A 14,160-nucleotide genomic window follows, 5' to 3' on the forward strand; every position below is an offset into this window, starting at 1 on the left:
CTTGTTATCTTTGAATATATGTATCCTGATTTATTGATGTCACCCCATTAAAAAAATAAAATTATTAAAAAAAATGCTGTCAGAGGTAAAATTATGATACTGTAATCCCGTAATGATCAATTTAAAATGAGACACAAAGCAACAGAGTATTGTAAGCATAATGTTTTTAAGAAAATTCATGATCCGGTGTATACTATTAGAAGACATTTATGTTAAATTCTTTGACATGTATTCATATGCTATGGCCAAAAAACATGTACACATGCATCAGCCTTCTGCCTCTTTGCTTGATCCATTATATAAATACAATATGTACTGCTCAAAGAGATGCTTTAACCTTTCTCTTCCCCAAACACAAGATTTCATATGAATTTTAACCAAAATAAAAAGCCCTCACATGTTAGCAAAAAGTGTTTCTTTACTGACTATTTTTAACATACTTTAGGCATCTAAGAACATGTACCTATTTCAAAAAAGGACATATCATAGTTAACTATATACTCAGTGTTAGTAATATTTTCCCTTTGCATTTCTTTCTCCCTTCCAACCTACTTCAACTCAACGCTCAAGTCCTGATAGTATACTGCTCAATAGAGTGGAAGAGCATTACATTTCCAAATAAAATATTCCTCATCAATATATTTCACCCCCATCAATATTTTCCCCATTGTTATTCCCCATCAATATTTTCAAAGCTATTCAAGTCTTATTTTACATAAGTTGAAGTTGTCTTCTAAAAGGTGGAGGGAAAAACTGAGAGGTATTTATATATATACTATATGTGTTAAGCTTTTTATAAGTGACCAGTACATCTTTCAAAACGTTGGGCTCTCTCTGCTGGCCAGAGGCAGCATGCTGTTCTCCTTTCTCTACCACTTTCCAGAGCTGGTAGCAGGGTGACTTCCTACCTACTGGCTGCTGACCCCTCCCCCAGCCTCACCTAGGGCTTCACTCTCCTGCTGGGCCAACAGGCTTTGCTCTGTCATAGTCTGCACGAGGTGGCATCATCTTCTTCACTTGGGACACAGTGGTTGATCCAGGTTCCAGGATGTGCACATCTCCGTGAGCCAGAGCTTACTCTCACGGAGGCCCCTTCTGGGTGGCCAGGCTCGGGAGGCCACCACTGCTGCATCAGGTCATGGGCACAGTCCGTCACTGCCCTGGGGGCTGGCAGACACTCAGGGGGTAAGAAGACCAGCATGAGTTCCCAGCTGCCCAGACGTGGACAGGCTGGTGGCCAGAACACTGCCGGGACCCCAAATGGATTGGGGCATTCATGATCGGAAGAGTACCCCAGGGCACAAGCTCAAAAATGGAAGTGACAGGAAGATCCATAGATCAAAACATGAGGTCCAGCCCTGGCTGGTTGGCTCAGTGGTAGAGTGTCAGCCTGGCGTGCAGAGGTCCCGGGTTCGATTCCCGGCCAGGGCACACAGGAGAGGCGTCCATCTGCTTCTCCACCCCTCCCCCTCTCCTTTCTCTCTGTCTCTCTCTTCCCCTCCCGCAGCGAGGCTCCATTGGAGCAAAGATGGCCCGGGCGCTGGGGATGGCTCCTTGGCCTCTGCCCCAGGCGCTAGAGTGGCTCTGGTCGCGGCAGAGCGACGCCCCAGAGGGGCAGAGCATCGCCTCCTGGTGGGCAGAGCGTCGCCCCCTGGTGGGTGTGCCAGGTGGATCCCGGTCGGGCGCATGCGGGAGTCTGTCTGACTGTCTCTCCCCATTTCTAGCTTCAGAAAAATACAAACAAACAAACAAACAAACAAAACATGAGGTCCAAATAGTGGCTGGAAGGTTCCATGTTCAACAGCACCAAAAGACGTAAATGGCCCAAAGAGCTTGGGATCCACAGCAGGTAGACTTGGTGGTAGCCTGAAGGGTCCCTGGGTCTACACTGCAAGAGTATTATAGTGGCTTAAAGGGCAATGGGTTCTGGAGCTCGAAAGTGGAGGGTAACTGGAAAGACCCCAGGACCCCAGGTCATCAGCTTGCAGTATGAATGGTTGCTGATATGGCCCTAGGTTCCAAATCTGGAGGGCAGGTTGGTGACAGGGACGAAACCCTGGCATCAGCGTGTGCAGAAAGAATGGTGGTGGGAAGGTAAAGCCGTGGATTCTTCCAGAATGTCTGCAGGCCGGTCGCTGTTAGCCAGAATAGTCCTGGTGCCCCAGGGTGGGATGCAAGGTAACTGGAAGGGCCCTCATTTCTCAGCACACCAGGCAGGTTGGTGACTGGAAAGTCTTGTTCAGGAAAATAAAAGGTATGTTTGAAAATTAGTAAGGAAAGACTTTTAACAGTGACTAGTGTAACAGGAGGAGAGGGATAATTATACAAGAAAAATATTTAAAGTCTAATCCAAAAACAGTTTAGAGAAGGGGTAAGGGTTACTTATCTTTCTATACTGATTTCTAAGACAGCTATATACTCGTAAAACAACCTCTGTATGTTTTCATTTCATGGAGATTTGCTTTATGATCCCATACATAGCCACCTTGTATTATAAGTTCTCAATGCATGTTATAAAAGATTGTATATTCTGCAATTTTTCTTCAAATCAATAAATTATTGAAAAGAAACATAATTTTAAAAATGAACAACACAGCCCAAGGTCCCATCAGTAGGTGAATGGATAAAAAGCTGTGGTACATTTACCAAATGGAATACTACTCAGCTATAAAAAAGAAGGAAATCTTACCTTCTGTGATAGCATGAATGGACCTGGAGATATTATGTTAATTGAAACAAGCCAGGCACGAAAACACAAGTACCATATGATCTCACTTATATGTGGAATATAATGAACAAATTAAGCTCATGAATAGAATAGAAACAGAGATGTAGGTATATGGAACAGACTGACAGCTGTCAGAGGGTAGGGTGGTTGAGAGACTGGGTGATAGAAAATGAAGAGATTCGTCTGACTTGTGGTGGTGCAGTGGATAAAGCCTTGACCTGGAATGTTGAGGTCACCAGTTTAAAACCCTGGTCTTGCTGGGTCAAGGCACATAGGAGAAGCAACTAATATGAGTTGATGCTTCCTGCTCCTCTCCCTCTCTCTCTCTCTGTCTCTTTATCTCTCTCTCTCTCTCTTCTCTAAAATCAATAAGTAAAATCTTAAAAAAAGAAAGGAGATTAAGCAAAAAAAAAAAAAAAATACACATATATACCGGTATCTATATATATGTATGTATATATATCACTACACCGATATATATATCACTATACACACAGAGACACACACAAACACATACACACAGCCACAGACAACAGTGTGGTGATAGCCAGAGAGAAAGAGGGGTGAGGAAGAGGTGGAGATGGGCAAATGGTGTAGCGGTGGAATGAGACTTTGGGGAAATGGGTACAAGAAGCAGTGTGGATTTTGTTTATTGAGGTGTACACTTATACCCCAAGAAATTTGATAAATAAAAAATAAAACACGCTCAAATTTATTAGCCAGTAGGAAAATGAAAATTAAAACCATCATATACCATTTCATGCCTACTAAGATGACTGTGATTTAAAAAAAAGAGAGAGAAAATAAATGTTGGATAATATGTGGAAAAATTGGCACTCTCATACATTGTTGGTAGGAATGTAAAATGACGTAGCCACTGTGGAAAACAGTTTGGCAGTACCTCAAAAGACCACAGGTAGAATTAACATATGACCCAGTATAAGTCCACTTCAAGGTACATACCGAAATGAATAGAAAGCAGGTACCCAGATACTTGTATGCCTATTTATTTACAACAGCCAAAAGGTGGAAACAACCCAAGGGTCCATCAACAGGTGAACAGATAAACAAAATATGGTATAAACATACAATGGATTAGAACTTGGCCATAAAAAAAGGGATGAAATTCTGATACATGCTACAACATGGATAAATCTTGTAAACATAACACTAAATCAAATAAACCAGACAGGAAAGGACACATAGGGTATGATTCCACTTGTGTGGGATACCTGCAATAGGTCAATCCTATGAGATATCTGCAATAGAGTAAAGCAGAGTTTACCAGGGGCTGTAGGGAGAGATAAATGGGCAGTTCTTGTTGAATAGGTACAGTGTTTTAATTTGAAACGAAAATAAATAATTGTAATGGTTGCACAATCACTGTGGATGTACTTAATGCAACTAAAACATATGCTTAAAAACAAATAAAAGGGAATTTATGTTATATATATCATATATATCTTACCACAATTAAAAAAATAATATACTAAGTCAAAAACCATTGAATTGTACACAGAGGGATGTGAATTGTATAGTGTGTGAATTATACCTAAATAAAGCTGTCTTAAAAAGATAGTTTCAAAGATTTTTAGGTAACTGAAAACCTCAGACTCAAGCTAAATTATATTCATTAATGGATATTCATTAAAAACCTAGACTTTAAATAAGATAAAATACTAAAATATTAACTTCTAAGCACAATCTTAAGGGTAAGCATATTTCAATTAATAATGAACTTTAGAGAAATTGTACAATAAGTGTATAGTTCTATGTCCTTTATATAACTATAAGAAGTTGTGAGAAATACATTTATAAGCCTTGCTAATCTGCTATAAAATGATAGTATATGACAATTTTCTGTTTTCCACTGCCAAATTTTCTTTGTACAACATAATTTACCAATTGTTAAAATTTATAATCAATGTATTGTATGCAAAGTATGCAGAATATAGTTTTATTAAGGAGAAAATAATAGTTTTGTCCTAAAATAAAAAAAAACTAACAAAAAATGGTTGGTCCATATATAAAATGAAAATGTATAAGACAAAACATAAGAAGATATAAAAAGTTGTAAAAGATTCATGGGCTGGAAATTTGGTTTGGATTTTATGTAACTAAAGTGGATAAATTTATTCATAAAAGTATTAAAAGAGCTTTAGTATCAGGGAAACTAGAAAACAATCCCATTTACAATTGCATCAAAATTATTAGGAATAAATTTAACCAAGGAGGTAAAAAACCTGAACTCGGAAAATTATAAGACAATAAGAAAAAAGTTGAAGAAGATACAAATAAATAGAAGCATATACCAGGCTCATGGATAGGAAGAACTAACATTGTTAAAATGTCCATATTACCTAACATAATCTATAGATTAAATACAATTCTTATGAAAATACCAATGATGTATTTCACAGAACTAGAACAAATAATTCCAAAATTTATATGGAATCACAAAAGACTACAAATAGCCACATTAATATTGAGAAAGAATAAACAAAGTTGGAGATATCATGCTACCTGATATCAAAGTATAATTCAAAGCCATAGTAACCAAAACAGCATGGTTGTGGCATGCTGTTGGAGGCATCCATGGTTGTGGCATAAAAACAGACATGTAGATCTATGGAACAGAATAGAGACTCCAGAAATAAACCTACACCTATACGGTCAACCCAAATTTGACAAAGGAGGCAAAAATATATAATGGAGTAAAAATAATCTATTCAATAAATGATGTTGGGAAAATTGGACAGATATGTGCAGAAAAACAAAGGTAGAGTACCTTCTTAAGCAATATACAAGAATAAACTCAAAATAGATTAGAAACTTAAAAGTAACACTTGAAAGTATAAAAATCCAAGAGAAAATATAGGCAGTAAAATCTCGGACATTTTTCATAAGAATATTTTTTTCTAATATATCTCTTCAGGCAAAAGAAAGAAACAAAAAAAAAAATTAGGACTAAATAAAACTAAAACTTTACACAGCAAGGAAACTATCAACAAAATGAAAAACCAACTCACTGAATGGGAGAATATATTTGCAAATCATTTATGTGATAAGAGGTTAATATCCAAAATTGATAAAGAATTTATATAACTCAACACCAAAATAAATGAAATAATCCAATTAAAAATGGACAAAGGGGCCCTGGCTGGCTGGCTCAGTGTTAGAGCATCAGCCTGGCGTGTGAAAGTCTTGGGTTCAATTTCCGGCCAGGGCACACAGGAGAAGTGCCCATCTGCTTCTCCACCCTCATCCCTCTATTTTTTCTCTATCTCTTTCTTCCCCTCACACAGCCAAGGCTCCATTGGAACAAAGTTCGACCAGATGCTGAGGATAGCTCCATGGCCTCCACCTCAGATGCTAGAATGACTCTGGTTGCAACAGAGCAATGCCTCAGATGGGCAGAGCATCCCCACCTAGTGTACTTTCCAGGTGGATCCCGGTAGAGCACATGCGGGAGTCTGTCTTTCTGCCTCCCCACTTCTCACTTCAGGAAAAAAAAATGGGCAAAGGCCCTGAATAGACACTTCTCCAAAGAGGTCATACATATGGCCAATAAACATGAAGAGATGCTCAGTGTCACTAGTCATCAGATAAACGGGATTAAAACAACAATGAGATATGTATGAACTCACACCTTCAGAATGGCTATCATCAATAAATCAACAGATAAGTTTTGGTGAGGATGTGGAGAAAATAGAACCCTGGTGGACTGTTGCTGGGAATGCAGATTGATGCAGCCACAATGGAAAACAGTATGGAATTTCCTCAAAAATTAAAATTGGAACTGCTTTATGACCTAGTAATTCTACTTCTGTGTATTTATCTGAAAAAACTCAGTAATTTGAAATCATATATGTACACCTATGTTCATAGCAGTGTTACTTACTATAGCCAAGGTGTGGAAACAGTGCTAGTGCCATTAACAGGCAAGTGGACAAAAGTGGTGGTACAATGGATTATTACTTGGCCATAAAGAAGAATAAAATCTAATCATTTGCAACAGCATTGATGGACCTACAGGGCATTATGCTAACTGAATTAAGTCAGAGAAAGACAAATACCATATGATTTTACTCATACGTGAAATCTAAGAACAATATAAATGAACAAACAAAACAGAAACGGACTCATAGATACAGAGAACAGAGTGAGGTTTATTAAAGGTAAGGGTATTAGGGGGACTGGGTGAAAAAAATGAAGTGATTGAAAAGTACAGATTGGTAGTTACAACATAGTCACAGGTATGTCAAGCACAGCATAGAAAATATAGTCAACAATATTATAAAACTATGTATGGTGCCAGGTGGATACTGAGAATATCAAGGGGGAACACTCTATAAGTATATGATTGTCTAACCACTATGATGTATGTACACCTGAAACGAACACAAAATTATACTCAATGTATACTGTAATTGAAAAAAATAAACATTAAAAATTACAAAATTAAAAGGAAAAGCTTTAATATCAAATATACTGATGCAAAACCAGAATTTAGTTTTCTCTCTGTTAAAATGACATGAATTTTCTTAGATTATTGGTCTGCTCTTAATAAGAGGTTGTAAAATCTTTGCCTTTTTCTTTTGGTAATCTGCTTTGAAGTCAAATAAGCTATGTCATTAGAATAATTTCCTGTGCCTTTGTTGACTTTATCATGTATAAAATGTTCTCACTTCTAAAGGACCTAAGGTTTTTCACAGTCATATTACTTACAATATTTACTTTTAAAATCTATCATTATCACTTGGATTAAATATGCAGCCAAATATTGTTTTTCACTTCTTGACAAATTTTAACATTTCACCTTCCTCAAATGCTATCCTAAATGTTATCTTTTATACCTAAAAGTGCCTCTGCATTTCCTAGAAGGCCTCTGAATAATTACAAAAGATTTGTTCTTTCATCTTGTAAATAGAGAATTGTTAGAAATATTATAATTAGGTTTATTTGATATGTTTTGAGTTACATAGGAAGTGTTGTCAAATTAGAAGTGACACTTGCTTTCCCTAGGTTAAATGAGTATGGTTAAAAAGTCATTAATATAAATATTTAAGAAATTATATAAAGTTCCTAGAGATTTATCAGTGTCTTTGCTGTGAATGACATTTCCATGAATCAGAGTTCTGGCTCTATTTTTCTTGATATTCGACAATACTATAATAACATTAGTGGTAATTTCAGTTATTTTTAAAATGTAAACTTGGTCACAATTTTACTTCTTAAAACTGAATCCAATATGTTCCAGTCTAATGTTTTTTAATTGAGAATTCACACCTCTTACCTATGGAGTTTTATTAATATACAGATGCTTAAGACATACTCTAGGACTGATATTCTTGATATATTTGCTATATTCTAAATAAATACTTGATGTATTCATGGTATATTATGTCTCAGAATTATCACATGTTACATCGGAAGATTTCTTTCTCTGAAAACATTATGTTCATCCATTTTCATAAATTAGATATAAACTCATCATTTAAATTGGGTTAACTATTACATTTTTAGATATTTTGTACAAAACTTTTGGGGATTGACTTTATTTTGCATGCCATAGAACAACCAAATTTCTTGATTAATCACATTGCTTTTATAACAAACTTTCATTAGATCTTTCATTTTGAAAATCAGTAATAAGTTGTTTTTGTGTGTGTGACAGAGAACGAGAGAGACAATTAGGGATAGACAGACAGGAAGGGAGAGAGATGAGAAGCATCAATTCTTTGTTGTCGCACCACAGTTGTTCATTGATTGTTCTCCCATATGTGCCTTGACTGGGGGGCTACAGCAGACCAACTGACCTATTGCTCAAGCCAGCGACCTTGGGCTCAAGCTGGTGAGCCATGCTCAAACCAAATGAGCCTGCTCTCAACCTTGGGGTTTTGAACCTGGGTCCTCTGTGTCCCAGTCCGATGCTTTATTCACTGAGCCACTGCTGGGTCAGGCGAAAATCAGTAATAAGTTAACCACAGCCATTTATGTCTTTTGTCATCTACAGATTTTTTTTTTATACTCTGATGCTTCTCTGAAGAACTGACTCAGAGAACCATAGAAGAAGACTATGTTAGATGGGTATTCTTGGACTGAGGCTTCTGGTGGTATCACCTAAACAACTTTGAGGTCATACCAGTGGCCACAGTCAGGATTTCCAGAACTCTATTGAGAAAACAATGGGCTCATGAGACTGGTAAACCAAAATCAAACAGAAGAAGGATTAATTACAAAGGACTGAATGAAATGATGAAGGATGATTATAGGTTTTGTTAGGAATATTGCTGGCACTTTACTGTTCTGTTTTCTGCATGTCAACTATCTCTAATTCATCATAATTTAGTAGGCTGTGCTTTTGTAAAAATAAATGAAACATTTTTCTCTGCCTGCTTAATCCCTCTATAATTCAGAAATGTTTATTGAGTATTCTTATTTTCATGGCAATACAGTTATTTGCATAGATCCAATGATTTCATCCTCCTTGTTAACATAACAAACATAGTTGGAATTAGTGGTTAAGCAATGAAGGCATTGTCTGGAATGTAATACTTGAGAATAAATCTCATTTAATGAGAAATGACTAGAAGCTAAGGTTCACTATATAGAGTGAATGCTTACAAAACCCTCTTGGGAAAAATGGCCTGCTATCTACTTTACAAGGTTTCTAGCTTTACAAGTTAGTAAGGAAAATCACTTTATGGCAGGCCAAGGAATCTTAGGATAGATATTTTGGTGGCATCAAGAAAAGAGAGGTTCACCCAAATCTATACATACTGCAGGTAAAATGTGATGGCGTGCTATTGGTTTGGTTTTCTGGTCTCTTGCTAGAGGAGATAGGGGTTGGTATACTGGGTGAAAGAGGTTAAAGGATTAAGAAGTATAAATTGGCAGTTACAAAATAGTCATGGGGATGTAAAGTATACCATAGGGAATGCAGTCAATATTGCTGTAGTAACTATGTCTCAGAATTCCTACATATTACATTTGAACTAGCTTGAGAAGGAGTGGTGTTAGTATTGTACATTAAATAGTTGGTTGAATTTACCAATGAAGCCATCAGGTCTTGGACTTTATTGGGAGGTTTTTAATTACTGATTCAGTCCCTTTACTATTTTTAAAAAAATCAGTTTTGGTAGTTTACATATTTTCAGAAATTTGTTCATTTTTTAATAGTTCATTTACTTCTTTGGCATACAGTTGTTCATATTATTCTTCTAGAATCCATTTTTTCCCTCAAATGTCTTGGCAATGCTCACACTTTCATTTCTGATTTTCGTTATTTGCATCTTCTCTTTTCTCTTTGTTGTGCCAACTACAGGATTGTCCATTTTTGGTTTTATTCATTCTATTGTTTTTTTTTATTCTCTGTTCTATTTATTTCTACTCCTGATATTTTTGGTTTTTATTTACACATCTTTTTCTAATCTTCAATATGTAAAGTTAGGTTTTGATTGATATTTCTTATTTTTAAATTATTAGTCCATTTTTAGAGGTTTAGTTTTACAGATATATTTAGCACAGAGTTCTCATAAAGCCTCTCTACCTCTACTCCTACACAGTTTCTCCTATTATTAGCATTAGTTAATGGAAAAAAAATTAGTGTTATACAATTATTGTCATTGATGAATCAATATTGATACCTTAATATTAGCTAAATTCCATAATTTACCCTAGGGTTCTCTCTTGGTGTTGTACATGATATGGGGTTTCACAAATGTATAATGCCATTTATTAACCAGTATAGTATCACACAGAATTGTTTCATTGCCTTAAAAAGTTATTCCAGTCTCTTACTTACCAATCCCTTCTTCCCTTCCTCTGAACCCCTGGCAATCACTGATCTGTTAACTTTCTCCATATTTTGGCCTTTTTCAGAATGTCATAGTTGGCATCATCCAGCATGTAGTCTTTTTTTCACCTGTTAATACGCATTTAAGTTTCATTCATGCCTTTTCAGGACTTAATAACTCGTTTTATCTTCATTGAATAATATTCCATTGCATGGATGCACCACATCTTGTGTATTTATTCATATATTAAAGGATATGTTGGTTGCTTTCAAATTTTAGCAATTGTGAATAAAGTTGCTCTAAATATTTGTGTTTAGGTTTTTGTGTGGACATGATTTAAATATATACATACTAAGGAGTGTATTTCCTGGGTTTAAGGTCAGACTATGTTTAGCTTTGTAAGAATCTTCCCAACTGTCTTTCAAAATGTCTGTGCCATTTTTGACTCCCACCAGCAAAGAAAGAATGTTTTGTTACTCCATATCCTCCCCAGCATTGGGTGATATCAGTGTTTTGGATTTTAGCCATTCTAATAAGTGTGTAATGACACTATGTTGTTTGAATTTGCAATTCCATAATGACATATGAGGTTGAACATATTTAATATGCTTATTAGCCATCTATGTATCTTTTTTAGTGATGTGTCTGTTTATATCTTTTATGCATTTATGGGTAAGTTACTAAATATTGAGGTTCAAGAGTTTTTTATATGTTTTAGATAACAATCACATTTTTTTTGTTTTTTGTGGGTTTTTTGGATCAGTTTTGCCTTGATAATCAGCAGCCGAGGATAAGCCAAGCCTCATCCATCTGATCAATTCATCACTTCTGAGTACTGGCCCTGTAGGATCAACTCTAGGACTGCCACATTGCTACCACCCAAGGGACCTTGCTGCACAGCACCCTGAGGAGCAGGCTTTGCAGGAGGAGAGCTTTCCATCTTGTGTCAGCCTGTCAGGTCTCGGGTCACAATCCAATCAAATAAGGTCAATGTGTAGATAGGGGGTAGGGTCCCCAGGGGGAAAACACTCATTATGCACCCCCCACATGATCACATCTACACTGGACCCACATGCACCAACCACACAACACTATGGCACTGTGGCACAGTACATAACACCCTCACCCCAGGTCATTCTCCTTCCCATGGATAACAATCTTTAGAAGCCTGACCAGGTGGCTGCACAGTGGATAGAGCATCAGACTAGGATGCAGAGGACCCAGGTTCAAAGCCCTGAGGTCGCCAACTTGAGCGCGGGCTCATCTGGTTTAAGCAAGGCTCACCAGATTGAGCCCAAGGTCGCTAATTTGAGCAAGGGGTCTCTTGGTCTGCTGTAACGCACCCCCCCCTGTCAAAGCACATATGAGAAAGCAATCAATGAACAACTAAGGTGCCGCAAATAAAGAATTGATGTTTCTTATCTCTCTTCCTTCCTGTCAGTCTGTCCCTATCTGTCCCTCTCTCTGTCTCTGTCACACACACACAAAAAAACAATCTTTTATCAGATAGATATTTTGCAGTTTTTCTTTCAGTCAGTGTCTTGTTATTTTACTCTCTTAATAGTTTCTTCTGCAGAACAGAAGTTTTAAGTTTTAATGAAGTCCACTTACCTATTTTTTTCTTTCATAGCTTGTGCTTTTGGTGTTATATCTAAATAGTCATCACCAATACCAAAGTTATCAAAAGGGCCCATGGGGAAAATGGTGTTTAGAAATTCCACCTGCAATACCAGCAAGGTGGGAGATTAAGTACAGAGAAATGCTCTCCTTTCAGGTACAGATAGGCAGGTATGTTGCTAAAGAATCCTCAGTTCCTCAAAGGGCATGTAGGTTGCACTGTAATAGGAAACCTGGAATCTGAGCTGGCAGGATGTCTGGCGTCCATAAGGTGCTCTGTGGCACAGCCCAGATAAAGATGCAGGTGAAAAGGGGCTCTTTGCATCAGAATTCTGGATGCGTGGTTGCTAATATAACACTGTGTTCCACAGCAGCAACCAGAGTAAGTGCCCATATGGGCTCTCCTAGAACCCAGTATGCTAGCAATCTGGCCTCAGAAAGGACCTACTGGGTTCAAGCATCCAAAAGTGCTCTGGAGTGCTAGCACATTGGATAACTCATGTCCAGAAGAGCCCACAGGGACCTAGAGGTCCAAGTGAACATAGTGCCCAAGGACTATGAGTTCCATAGCGTACAAGATTGATGGTTGGAAAGGTATACAGAAGCCTAGCTTAATGGCCAGCTAGAGGCCATTAGGACATACGAAACCCTGGGACCTAGGCTAGATGGTGATTGGAATGTGCTCAGGGATATTAAATCTTGGGGAAGCTCTTGACAAAAAGGATTACAAGTTCATTTCAAACAGGATAGTTGAAGAGTAGAGGGGCCATCATTTTCAAAGTTTGTCAGTAAACAGAAAGTTTTCAGATTCTGCATCACATGGTCAGGCTTGTGGCCAAAGAGCTTTTAGTTTCCAGGTAAGCAGGATAACTGTAGGCCAGAAGGAACACCAGAACCATAGCAAAAGAGCACAGTGGTCGTAAGAAGCTTTGCGGATGCAACTAGGTTGGGGAAATACAGTAGCTGAAAGGGTTTCAATTTGTTAGCTGAAAATGTCCATGTATCCCAGTGGAAGGTTTAGACTGTGATAGAAAATGCTCTGGTTTCAATAGAATGAGGGAAAAACTGAGGGCCAGAAATCAAACCAGGTCCCCAGCACACTGACTGACTTTGGATAGTTAGGACCAGAGGGTCTTCATAGCACTATGTGACATGACGTACGGTGCCTAAATGAGTCTGGAGCACAGGCAAACTGGTAGTATACAGTGGTCCCTCGTCTATTGTGGGGGTTAGGTTCCAGAACCCCGTGCAATAGGCAAAAATCTGCAAAGTAGCGACCTTATACACTGCTCACAAAAATTAGGGGATATTTTATTTCTTCATATTCATTTTGAAATATCCCCTAATTTTTGTGAGCAGTATATTTATTTTTTTTTGTATATTTTTTTAGGTTTTATAAACCCTCTCCACACTCTTATAAACCTTTCCCACACTGTTATTAACCTTTCACACACCCTTATAAACACTTCCTATGTTATTTTACCACAAAAATAATTAAAATAAAAAATATATCCAAATATCTATACATTGAAAAATCCCACGATATAGCAAAAAAATCCTCAATATCAAATTAGATATATACAATTTAAAAATCCACGATAGAGTGAAACCACGAAAAGTGAACCGCAATTTGGCAAGGGACGACTGTAGTTCACAGTCAGCACATATATTTCATAGCACAGGATCTTGCTAGGGCTCATGGGACCCTGGTTTGGAGGAAGGTTTATTTGCAAAATGAGCCCTCAAGACAGCAAAGTCAGATGGTGTCCTGAAATATAGTCCTCACCAATGCAGTGGCTGCATATCCAGAAGAGTCTCAGGGCTTGAGAAATCAAATTGGACTTAGACAAAAAGTCTATTCCTGCTGACGGACCAAGAGGAGGAGCCTATGTTCCTCATTATAAGTATAATTTGGAGCTTAAAGGATGCCTGGAATGTTAGTGAATAGGCATATTAGTGGCAGGAAGATTCCTTGGGATACTCAGGGTAGGGACAGATGGTAACCTAAAGAGTTCA

At 37.5% G+C, this 14,160-nt stretch overlaps 1 non-coding gene across 1 annotated transcript; it reads right to left on the bottom strand.

Moving 5' to 3' along the window:
- Positions 1-11,281: 11,281 nt before the first annotated feature.
- On the bottom strand, positions 11,282-11,679 carry LOC136386685 (small Cajal body-specific RNA 2). Its single transcript, XR_010748032.1, has one exon. It is a non-coding gene; the product is annotated as a small Cajal body-specific RNA 2 (non-coding RNA).
- Between the last annotated feature and the right edge of the window lie 2,481 nt (positions 11,680-14,160).

This window comes from Saccopteryx leptura, chromosome X (assembly GCF_036850995.1).
Source record: "Saccopteryx leptura isolate mSacLep1 chromosome X, mSacLep1_pri_phased_curated, whole genome shotgun sequence".
In the NCBI taxonomy this organism is placed as follows: domain Eukaryota; kingdom Metazoa; phylum Chordata; class Mammalia; order Chiroptera; family Emballonuridae; genus Saccopteryx; species Saccopteryx leptura.